The sequence below is a fragment of the Drosophila albomicans genome, unplaced genomic scaffold, assembly GCF_009650485.2.
Source record: "Drosophila albomicans strain 15112-1751.03 unplaced genomic scaffold, ASM965048v2 utg000137l_pilon, whole genome shotgun sequence".
NCBI lineage: Eukaryota > Metazoa > Arthropoda > Insecta > Diptera > Drosophilidae > Drosophila > Drosophila albomicans.
In genome coordinates, this window is record NW_026263529.1 from 3,545 (window position 1) to 15,520 (window position 11,976).

Below are 11,976 nucleotides of genomic sequence, written 5' to 3' on the forward strand. Positions count from 1 at the left end.
ATATAACTAACGCATACTAAATAAATGCATATTTAAAAAATACACAAGTATATTTTGTACACATAGATATATTATTTATTTATATATATATAATATATTTATATATTATATAAAATTTTCTTCTCATATTGCGTAATTGTATAACACATAATTAATAATTATGCATACAATTTTGCATATTTATATATATATAAATATATATATAATATTTTTTTTATATATGCCTTAAAACATATATATTTTATCGAATCGTCAAGCAAAGGATAAGCTTCAGTGGATCGCAGTATGGCAGCTGCTCAACCACTTACAACACCTTGCCTGTTATAAAAGTCGTTTTACAATTGATTCAAGGCTTTGTCATTGTATTAAATAATGTTTTAATATATAACTAGCGCGGCACCAGGTGATCGAAGATCCTCCCAATTTACTATGTTATATGTAACATTGGCATCACATCCATCGTCGTCTATTAAATGAATAATAAACTTTTAATGGTTTAGAAGCCATACAATGCAAATTGCCCCTTATTTATCATTGCAGTCCCAGCACGGATACGACCTTAGAGGCGTTCAGGCATAATCCAACGGACGTTAGCGTCATACCACTGTTCGCTCGAACAAGTATTGTGCCATTGGTCCGTACCTGCGGTTCCTCTCGTACTACGCAGGAATGCTGTCGCAACAACGTTTTGTCATTAGTAGGGTAAAACTAACCTGTCTCACGACGGTCTAAAACCCAGCTCACGTTCCCTTGCATGGGTGAACAATCCAACGCTTGGTGAATTTTGCTTCACAATGATAGGAAGAGCCGACATCGAAGGATCAAAAAGCGACGTCGCTATGAACGCTTGGCCGCCACAAGCCAGTTATCCCTATGGTAACTTTTCTGACACCTCTTGTTAAAAACTCTTTAAACCAAAAGGATCGATAGGCCGAGCTTTTGCTGTCCCTGTGTGTACTGAACACCGAGATCAAGTCAGCATTTGCCCTTTTGCTCTATGTGTGTGTTTCTGTCCGCACTGAGCTGGCCTTGGGACACCTCCGTTATTATTTGAGAGATGTACCGCCCCAGTCAAACTCCCTACCTGGCAATGTCCTTGAATTGGATCATACCTGAGTAATTGGAGTTATACCAAATTTTTAATTTAAAGAACACATAAATGCACTCTCTCATTAATGAATTTGTTTGCGATTATATAACAAACTCGTGATACTTTGATCAAGAAGCTTGCATCAAAACCCAATACCATAAGATATAATAAATATATCCGTATAATGGCTAGGAAATGATACACGTTCCATTTAATCAAGTAAGTAAGGAAACAATAAGAGTAGTGGTATTTCATTGTCGATACTAAACCGAAATTTAATATCTCCCACTTATTCTACGCTTACTCCTACACTGCCAGATTATTTAAGCTCTCTTCTTTCCCCGCTACACTGCCAAGAAGTAGATAGTCGTTAATCCATTCATGCGCGTCACTAATTAAGACGTCTCTTGCCATATATGAATGGCCACGTCATATGACTGTTTTCCCTTTACTTTGTACACAATAGATGTTGGCCAGTTAGTTTGACTTTCAATGAGGAAAGTAAACCTCGGGTGCTAAATAAATATCCAGTATGGAACATGAACGTCTTAAAGCCGCAGACTCCGCCATCTACCACCCTGCATACTGATAATATTGCTATCACCAGCTGTTTAAGGACTCCCAGTGCTCTCAGTCGTTTTACCGACCGATAGCTCCAGATGCCCCTCCAGTTTACACAAGCAGAAACGATTATTAATGTCCTCATAAAAACGATAATCCCGAACCAGAGCCGTGCGTACGTCCTGTCTGTCGTAGATCTCAACCTTACTTCTGATGAGCTATCAAGATCAAGTCCGTCAGTCACAACCTGACGTCGAATCACTATAGTGTGATCTGGTCCGAAACCCACCAGGTTCCGGCTTTATATATCCTGTTCTCTCCCTGCAGACTGATATTCAGCAATGACAGAGTAGCCTCTCGTCTTCAAGTCCCCGCTTGAGATAATTAGCTACACTGTATTGTAATCTAGCACCCCTTCCCATGCGTACGATGACACTTCTGCAGAATGTGGTTTAGTGATCGGAGCATCACATTCCTGCACGACACTGCCTCTCCAATTTCGTGCCTTCCCCTCGTGGTACGAGGACCCGCGTGGGTTAGGGCATTTATATCCGCAGTTTGATCCCATTCAAATAAGCTCTTCCAGGTTAACAAACGCGTGGGTGCGACCAACCCACCGTGTTGCGGAGCATAACGCCCTGCTTCGACGGAGACCGCTACCAGAACGAGGAGTGCAACCTATCCGCCCAGTTACGAATCGATCAAAAGGCGTGTATCCAGAGCCGCGTCTCCCATGCCTTGCACCTATCTCGGGCCCTCACGAATTTCGTCGCACTATTAAACGAACTGGCCGTCTCGGATTGCTCGAGGTGGGGCCATTTTATGTCGTTAGCCTCTGTATGCGCAGCATTGGAGCTGTCCTTCGAACTGAGGGAACACCGAGACCCCCACTTGTGTGGGGGGCATGGAAGAATGCTACTGACACATCCATAGGAAGATCTAACCATTTCTACGACCGACGCGTACCAGTCTGTCACACTTTCTCAAAACGCCTATTGCCACACTACAAGGGTTAGCTTGTGATATAGCTGTGGAATGAGGACAGTTCTGAGGGGCGAATAACTTCTGCTGTGGCTTCAGGGGACCGCGATATGTATCCAATCTGGGACCAATGTCCCTCAGTCGGATATTGTAGCGGGCCCTCCGTCCGCAGTGAACTGAATGCCGAGATACCTCCACTCCTCCGAACGCTTCAAGCTTGAACACGTTGCGCGAACCTACACAGAAGCTCCGTGATTCGATCACAGTACACTTCTGCTTCGGTTGCCCCTGACAACTAACAGTAAAACACTTATTAGCGTTTAGGGTCAGCAGGCCCAACGGACGCCCAAAAGGAGACGATGCTATCCAATAATGCCTGAAGCCCTATCGGTGTAGAGCAACAACACCAGATGGTCTTGGGAACGCTGCAGCGTTTGTTATTGGGCATTTCCGACACTGACACCAATCTCGTCCGGTAGAGACCTGAGCAACCTGCGAGATGACCAAGTTGAACATTATGTTAAAGCAAAGGGGTCACCCTGCTCACACCTCAGCAGGGACGAATTCCTCTGACTCTCCAGCGTGATTACCATTGAGACTAGTGCCACCTCCCCAAGTACCTAAACGACGTAATGTCACAAAACCCGTTGGTGGCTACCATACCGCGGATACACGTGTCACTTCTACGCTAAGTGACGACACAGAGTCAAGACGCTTTGCTGGACATTTATGTGTCGCGATAAGCTAAAACACGACGCCATGACGTCTATGGTGCGGAATCCCTCAGGATTAAACACCAACTATTGTCGCGTTACGGCCGCAACCGTCAAAGTCAGGAAGGAACTTCCCCGCTGACGCGGATTCCCAATCGACTGATCGACTGCCTTTGATCACGAGATGTAGATGGCAGTAGAATCTCGTCTAATCGATCGACAGAGGCGTGCGGACGTAATCTTAGTCTCGGATGCCTTGGCGTATTCGGATGAAAAACGAATTTCGAGCAGCTAAGGGTACGAAATGGCGTTTGCCCGCACCAGGTGGGTTCATATTTATTGCATGTTCATGACTGTTAACCCACTGGACAATACTCAGCAGTTCTGAGATGACCTTCGAATGAGAGAAGAAGTCAATGCTGGCCCACTTGACTGATATCCAGTCCCATGGGAACGTAATACCTGGACTCCACATTACCATCTTAGCAAGATGTCCCATAATATTCTGATCACCAGCGGTGCTAAGCACTCCCTCAGCTCTGTTGTGTGATGACTTCTCTGAGTATGGCCCTCCAATCTCTTAGCAGAAACGATTGGAATTCACTCATGGGCCTGATAAGCAAGGATCCAATATGTTTCGACTTTGTGTTCGTAGATGTCCCAGTACGCTGAACCCTAGCGTCCTCAAGATCTATTTTGTCACAACTATTGCGAGGCTCAGTAAAGACTCTCGCCGAAACCGCCTTCGTTTCGATTCGGAAAAACCTTCGAGATAGTTAGACAGAACACTGTGTAGTTCGCTTCTTTGACGAAGTCTGCGCTTCACCCCTGATTAGATGCAAACCTCGACTCTCGCGATCGATTACATACCCACAGGGCCGACTTCCACGCAGTATGTGCGTTTTGAGGACGTCGGAGCAATGTATCGATGGTAACTGCCTTCTGGAAGCACTCTGACATTGAAGAAGAAGACTCAAGCCACCAGAAGGCGGCGATAAATGGTTTGTGGTTTGTAATTTCGGGGATAAGAGCGCTTGACACTCTTAGCTGCTCGATTTTTTGCCTTTATAATCTATCCCTCCTGTCGACACTTTTATAGCATCGACCTGCTTCTGGAAAATGCAACGCCAGCTTTTTATTAATGAACCTATCCGCCAGTTCTATGAGATCAAGCCTTCCTCCATGCCATCATGGCCAATTTCTTCCTCACACCACCTGGTTTTCCGTCAACACGCGTACGAAGCTCATCAAGCCTGTCTTTTGTGCTGAATTACATGTGGACGCCTAAACGGTCTTATGTTCCAAAAGATCGGCCGCATTCCACACATAGAGTGTCCATCAAACTGGACGCAGCATCTACTTCCTTCCCTGATGGGCTCCTACGGATCGCCGTATAGGAGAATTCACCGAATAACTTTCAGCTTCCGAGGCATACACTTATTTTAATCACCACTCAGGTTTTACAGCGACCATCGCTGTGCCAGGTGGTATTCAATGTTGTCCTTGACTCGGCCGGCTCATATTCTGCTGCTCCGAACCTAGTCGGATCATCGGCTCCAGCACATATCGAAGAAGGTGGACCACGAGCCGGCCAAGCAGAGTCGCGAGCTGGAAGCACATGTTTGCACTATGAGTCGACTTGACTTCTGAGATAACGAAGGTCAGCGGGTAGTCACTTCCATGCCTGAAGCTGCGGTAAATGACCAGTTATTCCCTTCTGCAGACCATTGATCCGGCTCAAGAGTGTCCTTATAAGAGAGTCATAGTTACTCCCGCCGTTGACCCGCGCTTACTTGAATTTCTTCACTTTTGACATTCAGAGCACTGGGCAGAAATCACATTGTGTCAACACCCTTCTAGGCCATCACAATGCTTTGTTTTAATTAGACAGTCGATTCCCCAAGTCCGTGCCAGTTCTGAATTGATTGTTAATGATAAATCGTTATAATTTAAAAGAACTAGCTGGTTGCCCAACTAGTATTCTTAAAAATTTTAGCAAGAAAGTTCCACAATTGGCTACGTAACTAAACTATCCGGGGAACAAGAGAAACTACCATAAATGATAGAAACTCTATTTACCCCAGAACGAGCACATAAACCATGTTATTGTTTCCCAATCAAGCCCCGACTATCTCAATCTTCAGAGCCAATCCTTATCCCGAAGTTACGGATCTAATTTGCCGACTTCCCTTACCTACATTATTCTATCGACTAGAGACTCTTCACCTTGGAGACCAGCTGCGGATATTGGTACGGCCTGTTGAGAAGTTTGCGTGTCCCCACCATAAATTTTCAAGGTCCGAGGAGAAAATATCGACACAACAGTATATGTCATGCTCTTCTAGCCCATCTACCATATCTCTCTGCGAAAGACTTCCATGGTAGTACGGCTATAAACAGAAAAGAAAACTCTTCCGATATCTCTCGACGGCTTCTTTATGGTCGTTCCTGTTGCCAGGATGAGCACGAGGCCCATATTTAATAACAAACGGATACTCAACAGGTTACGGAATTGGAACCGTATTCCCTTTCGTTCAAAATTATTCAAGTTTTTTAATATGACAAAATATATAAATTTTAGTTACTTTTTTTACTTTGAAAATTTTCGGCTTTCGCCTTGAACTAGGACCGACTAACTCGTGATCAACCACTGTTCACACGAAACCCTTCTCCACTTCAGTCCTCCAAGGTCTCATTCGATTATTTGCTACTACCACCAAGATCTGTACCAATGACGGCTCCATGCAGGCTTACGCCAAACACTTCTAAGCACACCATTGTACCTTCCTACTCACTAAAGTTTCAAAATTTATATTACAAGTAATATAAATCATCTACTTTAGCGGTAATGTATAGGTATACAACTTAAGCGCCATCCATTTTAAGGCTAGTTGCTTCGGCAGGTGAGTTGTTACACACTCCTTAGCGGATTTCGACTTCCATGATCACCGTCCTGCTGTTTTAAGCAACCAACGCCTTTCATGGTTTCTGAATGAGTTGTTAATTTGGGCACCGTAACATTACGTTTGGTTCATCCCACAGCGCCAGTTCTGCTTACCAAAAGTGGCCCACTGGGCACATTATATCATAACCTTAAACTTCATATCAAGAAAGTTAAGGTTCTTACCCCATTTAAAGTTTGAGAATAGGTTAAGATCGTTTCGACCCTAAGGCCTCTAATCATTCGCTTACCCAGATAAGATTATTTTATACAACAGTTAAATGCACCAGCTATCCTGAGGGAAACTTCGGAAGGAACCAGCTACTAGATGGTTCGATTGGTCTTTCGCCCCTATACTCAATTCTGACAATCGATTTGCACGTCAGAACTGTTTCGGTCTTCCATCAGGGTTTTCCCTGACTTCAACCTGATCAAGTATAGTTCACCATCTTTCGGGTCACAGCATATATGCTCAAGGTACGTTCCAGTTAGAGGCATAAATAATATAAATATTATTATACATAACATATATAGAACGCCCCGGATTGCGTTAATCAACTATAAATAGTTAAAAAACTAATCCCAATAATAGTCAAGTTAATTACGCTATTAGGTTTATATCCCAATAACTTGCACATATGTTAGACTCCTTGGTCCGTGTTTCAAGACGGGTCCCGAAGGTATCCTGAATCTTTCGCATTGTTAATCATACAAGTGCTTATAATAAACATAAAAATCAATGATAATCATGCCATTATATAATTCCGAAAAATTAACGCACTGTACTCATATAATCTATCAGCACTTTATCAAATTTTTGAAATTTATTTTATGTTAAAATGCAAGCACTCTAATTTAAATAAACTCTTATCAAAATTGTTTGATAAATTTCCATACATGCTAATAGATTACAATGTCCTTATATGGAAAAAATGCACACTATCGTTATAATATTGATTAAATATATTACAATTCTAATGATGAATTTTCCATAACGGATATTCAGGTTCATCGGGCTTAACCTCTAAGCAGTTTCACGTACTATTTAACTCTCTATTCAGAGTTCTTTTCAACTTTCCCTCACGGTACTTGTTTACTACTATCGGTCTCATGGTTATATTTAGTTTTAGATGAGTTTACCACCCCACTTAGTGCTGCACTATCAAGCAACACGACTCTTTGGAAACATCATCTAATAATCATTAACGTTATATACGGGCTGGCACCCTCTATGGGTAAATGGCCTCATTTAAGAAGGACTTAAATCGTTAATTTCTCATACTAGAATATTGACGTTCCATACACTGCATCTCACATTTGCCATATAGACAAAGTGACTTAGTGCTGAACTGATTTCTTTTCGCTCGCCGCTACTAAGAAAATCCTTGTTAGTTTTTTTTCCTCCCCTAATTAATATGCTTAAATTCAGGGGGTAGTCCCATATGAGTTGAGGTTGTTTAATTACACTTATAGACAATTCTCTGCCTATTTTGAAATATACTATTTTTTCTTGAAGGTCCATAATATTCACACAAATTATTCTTTATACCATATTCGTTAATAAGAGGCAATTCTAGTTTATAAAATAATATATTTTATGCTAGACATTCCTCAATATTATTTGAAATGAATAAAGAACATATAATTCTTCAAATTTCTCATGCAACAGAGTTTTAGTATTTTCATTTATTAATTCATATTATGAATATCTTAAGCGAGAACTTTTTAGATTCACACTTATATTATCCAATAATATACAATGTGCTTAAAATTCCGAAAAATTTTAAACAACTTATTTAGCATAGTCTTACAACCCTCAACCATATGTAGTCCCAAGCAGCACTAAAAAATTAATTAAAGTACATAACAGCATGGACTGCGATATGCGTTCAAAATGTCGATGTTCATGTGTCCTGCAGTTCACACGATGACGCACAGTTTGCTGCGTTCTTCATCGACCCATGAGCCGAGTGATCCACCGCTTAGAGTGATACAATTTTTTTTTTATTTCATTACGTCAAGAATATTTTTATTGAAAGAAATTAAAAAATACACCATTTTACTGGCATATATCAATTCCTTCAATAAAATTTTTTTTTTTTATACCTAAATAAATGTTGCGAAATGTCTTAGTTTTACATAATCGATAATAATAAGATATATGACAAGTATATTTTAGCTAAATTTATTTATTATGATCAACATATGTAAAGCGTTAACCTGCAAACAGGTACAACATTGTTTTCTTTAGGTGTTGCGAACCAATGTATGCGCACTGGAATATGCACAATACATTTTGCAACGCATGTATATTATGGTACATATACACGCAGTTTTTTATTTTATCCAAAACACATATAAACACTCTTAATACAGTATATAATAATAATAAATACATGACAAACGGTTTTTAGCTAATTTAAATTATTATATGTTGCATAATTTGTATCTCATATGATTGAATAAAATATTTATATTTATTAGTTACATAATTTATTAAAATATTGCAATTCCCTAAAAGAGAGAAACAAATTTAATTTATTAACGGTTAGATGCATTAAAACAATAATGATCCTTCGCAGGTTCACCTACGGAAACCTTGTTACGACTTTTTACTTCTCTCTAAATAATCAAGTTCGGTCAACTTTTGCGAAACAACCGCAACACACAAAGGCGTCACAGTGATCACGTCCGGAGACCTCACTAAATAATTCAATCGGTAGTAGCGACGGGCGGTGTGCACAAAGGGCAGGGACGTAATCAATGCGAGTTTAATGACTCACACTTACTGGGAATTCCAAGTTCATGTGAACAGTTTCAGTTCACAATCCCAAGCATGAAAGTGGTTCAGCGGTTTACCCGGACCTCTCGGTCTAGGAAATACACGTTGATACTTTCATTGTAGCGCGCGTGCAGCCCAGGACATCTAAGGGCATCACAGACCTGTTATTGCTCAATCTCATTATTGCTAGACGCAATTTGTCCATTTAAGAAGCTAGTGTCCTTATAATGGGACAAACCAACAGGTACGGCTCCACTTATATAAACACATTCAAACACAATAAACATTTTACTGCCACCATGAATGAAGGCTATATAAGCTTCAAACACCATAATCCTGAAGATATCTATTTAATATATTTGAGTCTCGTTCGTTTATCGGAATTTAACCAGACAAATCACTCTCACGAACTAAGAACGGCCATGCACCACCACCCATAGATTCGAGAAAAGAGCTATCAATCTGTCTTACACACTTATGTTCGGACCTGGTAAGTTTTCCCCGTGTTGAGTCAAATTAAGCCGCAGGCTCCACTCCTGGTGGTGCCCTTCCCGTCAATTCCTTTAAGTTTCAGCTTTGCAACCATACTTCCCCCGGGAGCCCAAAAGCTTTGTTTCCCGGGAAGCGACTGAGAGAGCCATAAAAGTAGCTACACACCCAATTGCTAGCTGGCATCGTTTATGGTTAGAACTAGGGCGGTATCTGATCGCCTTTCGAACCTCTAACTTTCGTTCTTGATTAATGAAAACATCTTTGGCAAATGCTTTCGCTTAAGTTAGTCTTACGACGGTCCAAGAATTTCACCTCTCGCGTCGTAATACTAATGCCCCCAAACTGCTAGCTTTCTATTAATCATTACCTCTTGATCTGAAAACCATGAAAGCAGAACAGAGGTCTTATTTCATTATCCCATGCACACAGAATATTCAGGCATTTGAAGCCTGCTTTAAGCACTCTAATTTTGTTCAAAGTAATTGTACCGGCCACAATAACACTCGATGAAGAGCACTAATGCAGGTTTTTAAATAGGAGGAAACATATAAAAAAGTACAAGTACCCTAATTATATATAAGAACTCCACCGGTAATACGCTTACATACATAAAGGATATAGTACTAACTACAATTGTAAGTTGCACTACCCGTATGAAGCACAAGTTCAACTACGAACGTTTTAACCGCAACAACTTTAATATACGCTATTGGAGCTGGAATTACCGCGGCTGCTGGCACCAGACTTGCCCTCCAATAGGTCCTTGTTAAAGGATTTAAAGTGTACTCATTCCAATTACAGGGCCTCGGATATGAGTCCTGTATTGTTATTTTTCGTCACTACCTCCCCGAGCTGGGAGTGGGTAATTTACGCGCGCCTGCTGCCTTCCTTAGATGTGGTAGCCGTTTCTCAGGCTCCCTCTCCGGAATCGAACCCTGATTCCCCGTTACCCGTTGCAACCATGGTAGTCCTAGATACTACCATCAAAAGTTGATAGGGCAGACATTTGAAAGATCTGTCGTCGGTACGAGACCATATACGATCTGCATGTTATCTAGAGTTCAACCAGTGTAACGATCTTGCGATCGCTTGGTTTTAGCCTAATAAAGCACACGTTCCAGAAGGTCCGTGTTTTAAATTGCATGTATTAGCTCTAGAATTACCACAGTTATCCAAGTAACTGTTAACGATCTAAGGAACCATAACTGATATAATGAGGCCTTTTGCGGTTTCACTATTAATTCGTGTGTACTTAGACACTGCATGGCTTAAATCTTTGAGACAAGCATATAACTACTGCGCAGGAGGATCTATACCAGAAAATACAATGATGTCTATTACAAATAATGTGTAAATCTATAATTAATAAATACATAAAGTAATATTAAAACTCACAACAACTCATTTGAATAACAGATTATAGTCATAATTTATATAAACTATGTTAATACTTGCTATGCACACGATATAGCAATCGGCCACAAATTTGATAACGATATTCAACTTGTAGGTTATAACAACATATCAAAGGTGACAATGTAGTACTAATATTATCTAAGTATTTGCGTTAGTCTACGTTCGACATGACATATGACAGTATCACATTGTTACTTACTAAATACGCAATGCTGTGGCCCACATGCATATGAGCTACATAGCTGTGCATTCATAACGAATAATCCACAATTGTTTTATTCCTATTGACAGAACATAATTTTGATAATTAATAACGCTTAATCTATAGGAGAATATTGTAATTAAGTCGATTCAACAGTATCATTCCTCGGGAATTTTTCAATACATGACAAATATAGATATGTCTTGTACTTACGATGCGAGTTCGTCATGATTTAGTAATTTTAAGAGACTGTTCTCAATGAGATTTTGAATAAAATAGTATATCTATATTTGATGACAAATTGATAATTTATATCTAAATACTGCAAATTTTACGTGTGTACGACTATATTAATAATTAGAATGAAAAACCCATCAGTACACACGAATAGTGTATGAACTAGAGGAATCTTTCATTATTCTTACCAAATGTTATATATCTTTTAGTGCTACGGAGAGAGCACTCTCTTCTATTATCTTTCTGAAATAAGCACATGATTTAAAACAGATATTTATATTATATTGACTTAGAATACTGATAATAGAGTAAATTAATTACAAATATTCATCACCCAGTACTTTAGAGTAGTACCACTGTGTGGTTATCATAAACGGCATGAGACAACATTGAGAACTAATAATATATGACACACTAATTTATATACATTATTTGGTGCGAACGATCTAGAATAAAGTGATCATTGCCAACATAACCACAGCGCATAATAATATTGAAGCTTTTGAAGCGCAGCACATGCCAGCTTGTATAGCTTGATCACAGCTGTTCGAAATGCTCTTA

The 11,976-nt window shown here is 40.1% G+C and overlaps 2 pseudogenes; both read right to left on the minus strand.

Annotated features, from left to right (window-relative positions):
* Positions 1–244: 244 nt before the first annotated feature.
* Positions 245–7,742, minus strand: LOC117577491 (large subunit ribosomal RNA; annotated as a pseudogene).
* Positions 7,743–8,096: 354 nt separating this feature from the next.
* LOC117577510 (5.8S ribosomal RNA) lies at positions 8,097–8,276 on the minus strand (annotated as a pseudogene).
* Positions 8,277–11,976: the final 3,700 nt, after the last annotated feature.